Source organism: Dermacentor andersoni, chromosome 10, assembly GCF_023375885.2.
Source record: "Dermacentor andersoni chromosome 10, qqDerAnde1_hic_scaffold, whole genome shotgun sequence".
Lineage (NCBI taxonomy): Eukaryota > Metazoa > Arthropoda > Arachnida > Ixodida > Ixodidae > Dermacentor > Dermacentor andersoni.
In genome coordinates, this window is record NC_092823.1 from 84,259,039 (window position 1) to 84,272,362 (window position 13,324).

Here is a 13,324-nt window from a genome sequence, read left to right on the forward strand (position 1 = left end):
CATTGTGTATGCGTCATTTCAGCGCTAAGCTCTTTTCTTGTTTTGGGTTCGGCGTCATCTGCTGCCGGTTCACGCGCAATTCAGTAAGGAAAATAGTGAGGCTGACAGCTGTCGAGTACGTGTTCGCTGCCGGGTGCTATACAGCAAACAATTATGTGGACTTACACAACAGCTCAAGTGTATGCACGCATGTGTATGCACGCATTTTCCCCTGTGGTCCTTCTATGTTTATCAAGGGTTCCTCGAAGCCTATTGCTTGGTTTTCCGCCGTATCACCGGGTTATTTGCTTACCCTGTTACTTTACGAAGAAATCCGCAAGTCGCTCTAAACGATAAACACGACGGTTCGAGTCTTTATGCAGTACATGGACAGCAACGCATAGTAGTCTCAACTGTCGATCAAAACAATATGTTCTGCTCTCGCTAGTACGACTAAGCATCACCAAATTGGCGGGATAGCATCAGGAATGCAGAAGACAGCGTCAGAAATCTTATGTTCCTCCTGCTATGTGAGCTTCCTTTGTCCTTACTTGCGCTGCTTCTTTCGAACGAAGCCGTCGAACGCGGGTTCAGCCAGGTTTCGATGACAAAGAACGATCTGAGAAATCGCATATTGAATGAGACACTGCGTTATGTTTGGTCTTGCAAAGAGTGGAAGCTACTGCAAACATTTTCAGGCAGATGAACCATTTCTGTCGCGTTTGAACTATGCAGTTCTATATGGTCCGAGTTGCACTGAAAGTTGATTAAAATGGAACTAGATGTACATTTTATCCATTTGCGTTACCCAGTGTGAGAAGTATCAAATGCAACTTTACGCAATATTTTTTTTCTCGTTCTTTTTTTACTCAAGCGGCTTTCTATGCATGAAAGTTGCGATTGCTTCATGGTATTCTTTAATGTTGCATGTTGGTACAATTATAAGCGCAGTAAATATATGAAAAACGATGTTCGTTCACAGTGAAGATGGCAAGGCAAAGGCCGCTGAGTGATTGCCTTGTCAACGTCAGGATCATAACTCGTAAATTTTCATACCATACTCCTGCAACAACTTTTTCCCCCTTAAACTATGTACGTACTAAAAATTGCGATTAGGGCTAATCTTCTATTGCACGTACATTGTGATTATTGTATTTACTCTTTCTTGATCTTACCATTAATTTCATTGTACTTTGCTCGTGCGTATTTCTGAGCTTTGATAAAAAAAAGATAACTGCGTTAGATATACATAATAGGTGTTTGTCTGTTACGGCCGGATTGTATTATTTTTGCCCACGTTGCAGTGGTGGTTGGGAAAGAGTTCTTGCCAGTTTGTAAAGATATATATAGTGTTCTATTGACTTCCTGTTCTGATGTATAGTACTTGAATTTGTTAGGCAAAGGGGTTTACGCTGTACTTAACCTTATGACAGCCGCAAGCAACCAATAGAAGAGATTTTGTGTGTTCCCTAGTGGAATTACATTTCTTTACTTTCTTTCGAGCCGCACTCAAAGTAAAGTAAAGAGCCTTCTTCGAAAATTTGGCAACACAGGCATTCGTGCCTGTATTCACAGAAATGTAGGTACACGTTCTCATATCCCACGAATGTTGCCAGTGAATCCCTGTTTGAATACCGTGCAGTTCATCTCTCTTCGATTCTAATACCTTCTGCATTATTGCCAGAGCCGTAATTCAGGTGGCAATCAAAACTATAAATTTGAACTCGCCTCTTATGATATGGGCAAGCTGGTTGTTCTGTTTTTTCCCACTCAAAGACGAATTGCAGTCACAGCTGCCGCTTTTTCGCACGAGTAGAATGCGAGAAGCTCTCAAGTTTTTTCCGGAATCCAGTGTGCCTCCATACGGCAGCATTTGCTAACTTAGCGTCAAGTTGCTTTAGAGTAATTTGCGAGAGAAAGAGAGAGACCGGGAGAGAAATAACATGTTTCTTTTATAAATCAATCTTAGGAAAGGCATCCCTGTTTTAATGACTTGAGTCCGGGCCAAATCTTGGGCACTCGATCCTGACCAGCCTCAGTTGATCCTCGTGGTTGGAGCTGGCAATATTTCGCCCGACTGTTATAGAAAAATGCCTCGGGTAAAGCGAGGCATGGACTAATGCTAGCGCAGAATGCAGTTTAAGAAATACCAATAACGTTATGAGTAAACCGGAAAAGAAATTGTTCGGTTCATTCTAACAATGCATGGTCTTCTTCTGTACCTCCTTCTGTATATTGACATCTCTCCTTCGTATATTAACATGCTGTAAATTTTTAATCATCACAATAAAATCGATTCTAATTCTGAATCCACGTCTGAGTGGCAAGTCTCGCTAGAATTATTCACGCAGACCTTGAGGCCATAGTTGTGCTGGTTGCATGCGGAGGAAGTAATTTTAGAGTTGGAAAAATACCCCAACGGTGAAATTTCTACACTATCCACACCATCTATGAGACCCCTGCAGGACAGTATCAAATGTTTTGGCTACTTTTCTCTGACGAAAAGTTTTGGTCTGGCTATTTTTGGGCTACATTTTGTGATCATATGGCTATGTTTTGGTGGGGCCGTCAGGCAACCCTGGCTAGCGGAGATTATGTGCGATAACAATGACGCGCGACCACATAATGTCGCCGTTAGTATTTCTTTTGAACATATATATATATATATATATATATATATATATATATATATATAATTAACAGGACAGGGAAAGCGAGGAGCAGGCTGGGAAGTGACACCGATGTCGCCGTTCATCCGGCCGGACTAATGCATAACGGCAGCGCAGGTTTGTCAGTTGCCGGGAGCGCTACGCCTGTTCGTCACTATCTAAACAAGTAAAGTGGGTGAGAATGGATTGCTGCAGAAGCGGGAAGCAGGGCGCAGTGACTGCGTATGGGCAGCTAAAGAACAGAACGACCGTAAAATTTAATTCATCACGTGCTCAGCACATAAAAACTACATTAAACATGGGTAAAATATGCGCCCTACTTTCCTTAAATACTTGAGCGCCACAGTTGCGCAATAAGCATCTCAACCTAAGGACAAAATTATAAACACCATCAAAGTTATAACGTCCTGTCATCGTGAGCGCAAACTAATAGACGCTAGTGAACTCGAATGGTAGTGACACAGACACTCATCACGACGAGTTGTGCATAAACCTTTTCTTTGGGTGTCTCAAAAAAAATTTGCCCCAAATGCGCGCAGACACCCAATTCTCGGGTGACGATTTTTTTTTTTACTCTTTGGCAATACACAACATCTAGGTGAGGTTAATTACGACGGCACAACATGATGGTGTCCCGAGTAATGAAATGATGCGTAATTACTGCCGCACAATTTCTCGTTTCATTATTCCCGCCATAAGGAGCGAATTAGCTTGGAGGAATATATAAATGGTGAATACCCGACCACACGGGGTCACGTGAACCACAAGAACATGGACGACCGCAAACTCGTCCGTCGTCTCTTCAATTTCGCACAAGGGCTCACGTTCACTCAAAAATGAGCTAGGTGGGAAAGGGGCACCTACGCCTCCCTGTCGTACTTAAGTAAATGCATGCACAGCCTCTCTGAAAAAAACACCACCACCAATGTCTTGAACGTCACAGTGTGTTGCCGCCAACAATGACGTTTTCATGATGGCTATCATGATGAGTCCGAAGAAGGGAAGCATGCTTCAATTCTAGAGTTAAAATTTGACACAAATGAATTATTATGCGCCTGCTGTGAGACATATTTCCTGAAAGCGTTCCATGTAAGGATACTACGCTTATGGTAGTATCAATATAGCCTCAAAAATTGGTGTGTATATGCACACACAACATCTCAGGAGAACCTCAGGAAATCTCAAGAGAAGACTCACGTGTGCTTATATAAAGGCAGCTTAATATAGTCTCCACATATTCTAAATGACATAAGTACGTTGGAAAGTGCTTTGTTAGAACATTTATCACAATGAGTGTGCGTTTCCCTTGGTTATATCTGGCATATAACCATATAACTGTCATATAAGTGTCATATATCTTCAGGATATTTTTCTCAGTAGTACACTTAGCAAGAATTTTAGTGTGCATTCAGCGCTTTTTTGGACATGTATGCTGTTCTCTATTTTTCCAGGTTTACGTCTTCTATGGGAGGGCCACGCGACGGACGCAATTTCGAGTGTTTACACCAATCAATACTGCATAAAAGAGTGCAATACTTGCTACCCATATTATTTCGCCGCGGTTGCTCCTACACGAGACAGAACAGCTACCTCAAGTGATGTGATTGGTTGACATACAAGAATTCACTGATATATTAAATAACAGAGAGCTATAGAAATTTAAACGAAGGCAGCGGTAAAAGTGAAAGGCAGGATAGAAACCTAAAAATAAATATTTCAGATCCAGTACACAATTTGGAGTCTATGTGAAGAAGCTTTTGTTCAGTGGTTATTGAAATTCTACAAATGTGTACCTTTTGTTCCCGATTATTTAGCGTAAGATGAACTGCCGCGTGCAGGTGCTCACGCGCACCCATGGTCGGCACTGCGACAACAGAAGGCGGAAACAAGTTTATTCGAGATAAATTTCAGGGCTTTGTAGTCCGGTGTTAGGACTGGGGGCTCAATCCCATCGCTCGTAACCCGTTGTCAAGATTGGAGTCGGGCATGAATTAGGAGGTAGCTGGCCCATGCCGTCGTCCAACTTATCCACGCTGAGGACGTTGATGAAAGGAAGGACTGCTTCTCATCGAGAACGAGGAATATGGGTTTATTTACAGTATTTACATGCAGTTCATCAGTCTAGCATGACTGCGAGAGAAAGTACATCAGTCTAACAAGACTGCTTGAGAAAGTGCATCAGTCTAACATGACTGCTTAAGAAAGTGCACTGAGCAGCCGCACAACAGTGGTTTATAAACACGCGGTCCTCCCCCGATACCCAGGCGACGGAAACGGCCGTGCAGTCATCGTAAACAAGTCGCCTCTCTGCCGGACGGTTTACACACACACACACACACGCACTCACACACACACTTCCTTGCGCGAGGTCCACGGTCCGGAGCCGATGTCAGACGGACTTCGTAGAACTCGGGGCTTGTGTCATGTGTTATTCCCCGAGCTAACCCCCGCAACTTGGCCGGGTGCCCATTGTCTTGCGTCTTGGACGGCGCGTGGGAAGGGGCCTTCGTAAACGTTCCCGCGGCATCTCCCCCGCTCATAGCAGAACAGGTCGGCGTTGGTGGGTTCGGTAACAATAGTTCGTCCGCCGAACGCATTCAGTAACAACGGCGACGAGGCTAGAGTGTAAGGGTGGCGTTTCAAGAAAGCTGACGCCGCTGTCGCAACTGGCTCGCAAAACCTGCACGTCAGCTGGGCAATTCTTAACAGCGCCTCCACGTTCTTAACACCAGGCAATGACTGATTTTTGTACTTCGCGGGAATGTATTAGGGTCTCCCACGTCTTCTCTGAGAGAGCTAGCAAAAGCTCTCTTGGCAGGGGAAGGCCCTCGCATTCCCAGAGGATGTGGCTTTGGTTGGTTTTGTATGGCGTTTTTATCGTAGTTTCTGAATATTGGGTCAACTTTTCCATCACCCGCCGTGGTTGCTCAGTGGCTATGGTGTTAGGCTGCTGAGCACGAGGTCGCGGGATAGAATCCCGGCCACGGCGGCCGCATTTCGATGGGGGCGAAATGCGAAAACACCCGTGTACTTAGATTTAGGTGCACGTTAAAGAACCCCAGGTGGTCGAAATTTCCGGAGTCCCCCACTACGCCGTGCCTCATAATCAGAAAGTGGTTTTGGCACGTAAAACCCCATAATTTTAACTTTTCCATTTGTTAAGAGCGCTAACCGATGAGGAGAGGTAAGGGTGTTAATTTGAATTCGCTGGAGGACAGTGGCCTGCGTTCGTGTGAGCCTGCTCTGTAGTATGGGGTATATTTTGATGTCCTGTTTATATAGGTTAGTAAGTTCGTTGAAGGAAGTCACTACCTCTCCTAGCGGGGGTCCTGTTCCAAGAAGAGCGCGACCCAGTTTTTTAACCCTCGGGCCACTTTATGCGTATCCTCGTTGCCGGGATTTCCCGAGTGATATTTTATTTAAACATAATGTTGCCCTCATGTGACAGTCATTACACAGAGGGAATAGGTCATAAATACCCAACTGATATGGAACGAACTTTGACGTATCATAAAACTTCAACGAAACATCATCGAAAAATATCAAGATCATCGAACAATGGGCATAGAATGACTGACAAGAATGCAAAACACCAAGAAAACATTGAATTAATTTCAGGTAACAAAACTATCAAGAAAAGTTCCAAACGCTTGTACATCAGTTCATTCTGCAATATGTGCAGGTCGTCCATTCCATTTTTCGATGACATCAGGAAAAAACAAATAACGAAAGACGTTTGTGCGGGTGGCATATGGACGCATGGTTGCACCATGATTTATTCTGTTGCTAAGTCTACCAGGTGCACGTATGTACCTGTTTTCATCAATCTTTACATGACCCTGTAGAATCTGAAATAATAATTTTATCCTGTTGCTCTCTCGCCTAATTTCTAATAATTCCAAATTACATGAACTTAGCATTTCGGTAACTGAGTCTGTTTTTTGTACCTAGAACATACAAATCCAACTGCAAGTCTCTGAATTCTTTCTAGTTTAGAGTTGAGACCTTTTTGATGGGGACTCGAAACTACGGCAGCGTATTCTAGAACAGGTTGAATAAAAGTTTTGTATGCCATTAGCTTGGCGTCTTTGTTTGCGTTTCGTAGCTTTACTCGAAGAAAACAGAGCTTTTTGTACTATGCAGGGCATACATTTTCAATCTGGCTGCGCCAATTTAGGTCATAAGCAATCAATACAAAATATCTGAAACTAGACACATTTGTCAAAATAAAATTTCCAATATGATTTTGGTTCTGTCTTCCTGATAGAAATTTATCACGATCTTGTCTGTATTCAGTCCCAGACTCCTCTCATAAAAGCTGAGGATAGCGCTCTTACAGTCACTAAGGAGAATGTGGGTAGTTGGGTTTATGATGGCCATTTCTGTGGCCTCTTTGATTGATGTGGCTCTAGTTGAGGCCGCATTTACGATCATAAATTCTCTGTCCACGGATCACAGGGTGTATGTGTTGTCTCCCTGGTTGGAGGCGTCGACGAAGCTCGCGGTTTGGTATTGCTTGCGCTTTTCGCGTAGTTTGTCTGCCATTGCTTTTGTCTTGGCGCCGTGTCTGCCCGCCAAGGTGTTTCTGGGTACTGGCTTGATCTTTAGGTAATGTTTGATTGCGCGATATAGTTGTGCTCTTCCTCCCGTGGTGTGTATGGGTTTAATGTTAAGTTTTCTCAGGATATATAGAGCAGTCATCATGACTAATAGCCGTGTTATTAGTGCTGTTTTGTGTGCTCCGATCAGTTCTTCTAAGACGTTGTGCACTCTACGATGTTCTGGGTGCTGGTATAAAAAGGCAAACCTAGGGCCCATTAGCACGCTTGTCGAATTATAGCTTCTATTTTATAATTGTCTGATTTCCTGAGATGATAATAGGGAAAATAGTAGATTATGCGGCTGATTAAGAATGCCTCAATCAGCCTGGAAAAGCCCATATCCTTCATTCCTCTTTGCCTTTTGGCAACTCGCCTGAGCAGTCCCCCAATTTGTTGGCCGATGCTTTTCAGTTTTATGAGAGCCGCGGTATTCTGCGTGTTATGCTGAATAAGTATGGCCAGCATTCTAATGGTCTGAATGGGAGGAATCGGGCCACTTTCCAAAACATTTTTTATCAGTGCTTGTTGTAGGCTGTCTGTCTCTAGCGTCTTTTTGATTTTATTTCTAATTGTTAGGAGTTCCATTGATTTGTATTTCTCTATTTCATCTTATTTATTTCGGCTGTTCCGCCCACTTCTTAGAAAATCACCCTTGTTGGCGTATTCCATAGTGTGAAAATCATCATCGCCATCATCAACTCGCGAGGATCATTTCAAAGACCTAATTGGCGTTGGCATGATAGACGCATACGTGAGATGTCGGCCCAACATGGGCTGTAGACTCCTGTAGAATGGAACTAGTGGTTATAAAGCGTTCAGCATACCTATCACACATTCTGCTTCAGCCGATACTGTTAAAGTAGACAAGCAGAATCATGTATTGCGGCGGCTTGCCGAAGTTTGTAAATACACACAGAGATTTATATATGGTCTCATGTCTGTTTTTTAGCATTCTTTGTAGCATGTCTCAAAAGAAGTCAGCTTCCACACTATCAATAAATTAGTGATCCTTCATGCCAAGGATAAATACGGCAATTTGTCGATCACGAAACAAAAGTTCTTTGATTGCAACCACACTTTAACTGAACCTGATAATGTAGTTTAAGAAGACTGTTTTTATACCAAAAATCATGCACATCCGCTGGACTCGCTTAGGCACATCTGATAACGACATCGAACGTAAAGCGATCGATAGAGGGAAGCTCGAAACTGGATTTACACCATTGTATCAGAGATTGCCTTGTGAGAAGCAATTAAAGTGAATTCAAGGCTAAATCGTACCTTACAAAAATAAACTGTTTCAACCACTTAGAAAAAACTACATGGTTCTACAGGAAGTTCTGTGTAGGAAGTGCGTATACTGCAGGAAACGCAAGATTTAATGGCTAATCTGGATGCATACATAGGCCTACCAGATTTTCAGGATTTTTTTCAGGCGATTTCTCAGTTTTCATCTGCTGCTTCCACGCGTGAGCTTTCACGATATTGTGTGTACAATGGTTACAGCGTTGGGGCGCTATGATGACGAACTGGCGTTGAATCTCTGCTTTGGGCGCGTAATTAAATTTTTAGGTAGGATCTATTCGGCAAGACAGCAGAAGCAGCCAGCCAGCGGCGAGGATCAGGAAGGTCCGGGAGGATTCCCAAAGAAAGAAAGAAAGCAGTCTATCTATCTATCTATCTATCTATCTATCTATCTATCTATCTATCTATCTATCTATCTATCTATCTATCTATCTATCTATCTATCTATCTATCTATCTATCTATCTATCTATCTATCTATCTATCTATCTATCTATCTATCTATCTATCTATCTATCTATCTATCTATCTATCTATCTATCTATCTATCTATCTATCTATCTATCTATCTATCTATCTATCTATCTATCTATCTATCTATCTATTGTTGGAATCGCACCGCTGGCACGAGTTGTTGGGGTCTCGGTGCTGACGCCCGTTATTGCCAATGGGTCGCAAGCCCCAAGGGTAGCGTTGGCCTGGCGGCCTGGGGTACTGGAAGCATCCGAAGGTCCCGGCAAAGCAAGAGAAGACTGGTAACAGAACAACTTGTTTATTCTAACATAGCAAAAGAGCGGCCGGTCAGGTCGACCGAAGTGGAGAGACGGGAGAGCACGTAACTCAACAGTACAAATCGGAGCCTCTCTCCTGGCGTCCGGGGGCAGCTGCTCTTATACTCTCGGCGTCGCGGTCCAAAAGGGAAGGTCACGGGATGAAGGTCACGGGATGAAGGTCACGGGACGGCGGAGCATGAGCCCACGACGGCGCGCACGGTCGAGCCGAGAGACCTGCTGAACCGAGTGTAGTGACGCATCGCCAACCTTCACTTGGGGAGCTCCGCTCCCCGGCTGCCGCGCTTTGACAAGCGTGGGCACACACACACACACGCACACACGAAGACACGTGGCACTGAAACACGCCTGGACACGCTTGGCGGGTAGGCGTTGCGGCGGCGTCGAACGGGCCAAAATGTCCGCCGCTTTGAACAAAGCCCCGGCGTCCGTTGCATCCGCGCCGGCATTACCGCGCGTTGTAGGCGAAACGTAACAGACCGCCCCGCCGGGGGAAGGAGATCCCGATGGTCAGGGGACTGCATCCGCTGTCCGGAGGGATGTCGCTCGATGATGCTCATAACCGTAGTCGGGCGTCCTTTGGCGTTTCTTGAGCGCAGCGCACAGAGAAGGCCTCGTTCTCACGTTCAGGTGCACACAGGACACTGCAAAGTGACTTCGGGAGAGTTGACATTTTTGTTCTCGTTTCCGGCAAGCGTTAGAACTACGCTGAAAGTCAACCGCTCAGTCAGCAAGCACGGCACAACCCTCACTAAGCCCTGCCAGGCTCTTTCCCCTTTTATACTGCTGCCTAGTTCCTTACAGTAGTTTAGCAGCACTCAGAACGCGTCCACAAATCGGAAAATTGCACTAGAAAGCACATCATCACTTTGAAACACTACACAAAAGCAATAAGTTAAAAAAAATCCTGCCTCAGGAAGAAAAACATCAGTAACAAGCAATTTTGAGGCTGATTCCCACGTTAGGGGCTTCGACTTAAGCCATCGGCGTTACCGTTGAGACTCCCCTTTTTGTAACGTACCTCAAAGGAATATTGTTGCAAAGCGAGGCTCCAGCGCAGGAGGCGGCCATTTTTGGGAGAGATGGTCTGCAGCCATTGGAGAGGGCAGTGATCCGTTTCAATGATAAACCTCGAGCCGGCTAGGTAACATGACAATTTCTGAACGGCCCACACGATACACGCACACTCTTTCTCGGTGGCGCTATACGCCTGCTCACGACTGGTCAGCTTACGACTAGCATACAGGACGGGGTGTTCTACTTCTCCATTTTCCCGTTGGCACAGTACAACGCCCATGCCTCGCTCACTAGCATCACACTGAACAACGAACCCTTTTGTGTAGTCGGGCGATCGTAGCACAGGCCGGCTTGTTAGGGCGCTCTTTAGGGCGCTAAAAGCTCTTTCCTTTGTCTCATCCCAGACGACTGTTTGCGGCTCTGTCTTTCTTAGAGCATCCGTCAAGGGAGCCGCGATATCAGAGTACCTGGGGATGTACCTCTGATAGTAGCCGGCGACACCTAAGAACGACCGAATATCGGTCTTCGTGCGCGGTTGCGGGAAGTCTCGCACAGCGGCCACCTTTATTTCAGAGGGGCGGCGACGACCCCGACCAATCACGTGTCCGAGGTAGACAACCTCGGCCTGTGCTAACTGGCACTTGGGAGCCTTGACTGTCAAGCCCGCATCGCGCAGGTGGGTTAGCACTGCCCGCAAGTGCGCCATATGTTCCGGCCAGGATGCGGAGAATATCGCTACGTCGTCTAGATACGGTAAAGCGAATTCTTGCTGTCCCCGCAACACTTTATCCATGAGGCTTGAAAAGCAGTATGGCGCGTTCTTCAAACCAAAACTCAAAACTTTAGGACGGAATGTCCGCATTGGTGAAATGAACGCCGCATACCTACTAGCCTCTTCTGTAAGTGGAACCTGCCAATAACCCCTGACAAGATCTAGGGTGGAAATAAACTGAGCGCTACTCACTCTCTCAAGGCGCTCCTCGATGTTAGGGATCGGATAAATTTGATCCTTAGTGATGGAATTAAGCCGGCGGTAGTCGACGCAAGGACGAGGTTCCTTGCCCGGTACCTCAACTAAAATCAAAGGGGAGGTATAATCACTCTCACCCGCTTCAATAACACCGAGCTGTAGCATTTTCTTTACCTCAGCCTCCATAATATCGCTCTGGCGGGGTGACACCCGGTACGCCTTGGATCGTACTGGCTCTGGGGAGGTAAGTTCTATGTCATGAGTAAGGACAGAAGTCCTACCAGGCCTCTCAGAGAACAGACCTTGAAACTCTTGTAAGAGCTGGTGTAGTTCGGTTTTCTGCTCAGGCGACAGCGATGCTTTACTTATTAAGTCACTAATGACTTGATCGGTGTCTTTCCTGTTTGTCACTGAGCCTAGTCCTGGAAGCTCGACCGGAAGCTCTTCTAACTTTCCCGCATCGGGAATTTCCTCTCCAGTATCTGGTGCCTTTAACGCTACAGGCTCAATTTTATCCCGTTCGGGCGTGCTCTGAATACCAGCTTGCTGCGCCTCTGACCCTTTTTCATCGTTCAACAACGTCGGCCCCGCAACTACCGCCTTTGCAGCGAGCTCCCGAACTTTCGATCTGGTTAAGGCCTGAACGCTAGCCTCACCAAACAAAAGCCCCTTCTCGCGCAGGAGGTGATCGGACCTGTTCGAAAATAGGTACGGGTACTGGGGGGGGGGCAGCATAGATGACACTGCGGCCTCCGTCTCAAGTGCTCCGAAAGGTCCTTCAATAAGCACTTTTGCTACCGGCAGACACACGCTATGAGCTTCCACTGCTTGCTTGATCCATGCGCACTCGCCCGTGAACATATCGGGTTCTACGTAAGAGGGGTGAACTACATCCATTGTAGCTGCGGAATCGCGAAGCACTCGGCACTCTTTCCCGTTCACGAGGAGGTCTCGCATGTAAGGCTCGAGAAGCTTCATGTTCTCGTCAGTGCTGCATAAAGACAAAAACACGACTTTTGTTTTTGTTTCTGGACACTGCGCCGAAAAGTGACCCGGCTTCTGGCACGTATAACAAACGCGCGCTTGCCTCGTCTCGAACCGCTTTCTGCGTTCGGCTTCGGTTGCGGCCGTCTCCTCACGTTCGGTCGGACACTGCGCCGAAAAGTGACCCGGCTTCTGGCACGTATAACACACGCGCGCTCGCCTCGTCTCGAACCGCTTTCTCATGGGCGTGAACTTCGGCCTCTCAAACTTGGAGCCAAATTCACCCTTTTGACCGTCCTTAGCTCCACGAGCCCGACGCGTCACAAACTCCTCGGCTAGCTCAGCGGCTCGAGCCACCGTACTAACGTCTGGCCTATCCAAGACCCAGTACCGCACGTTCTCAGGTAACCGACTATAAAACTGTTCTAGCCCGAAACACTGCAGAACTTTCTCGTGGTCACCAAACGCTTTCTCTTCTTTGAGCCACTCCTGCATGTTTGACATAAGCCTGTACGCAAACTCTGTATATGACTCACTTTTGCCTTTCTCATTTTCCCGAAACTTCCGACGGAACGCCTCCGCTGACAGCCGGTACTTTTTTAGCAGACTCGATTTCACTTTGTCGAAATCCTCTGCCTCCTCTCTCTCCAAGCGAGCGACTACGTCGGCCGCCTCGCCGGGTAGCAAAGTGAGCAAGCGCTGTGGCCACGTTTCCCGAGAGAACCCCTGCTTCTCGCACGTTCGCTCAAAGTTAACCAGGAACAAACCAATGTCCTCTCCAAGCTTAAACGGCCGCATCAGGTCAGTCATTTTGAACAATACTCGTTCTCCTGCACCGTGTGCCTGACTTCCATTACGAGCGCGTTCCATCTCTAACTCGAGACGCTTCATTTCCAAAGCGTGTTGACGGTCGCGCTCTCTTTCTTTCTCTTGTTGCTCTCGTTCTATCTGTTCTTTACGTTCGCGCTCATCTTTCTCTTTCTGTTCTTTAAGTTCACGCTCCTGTCTT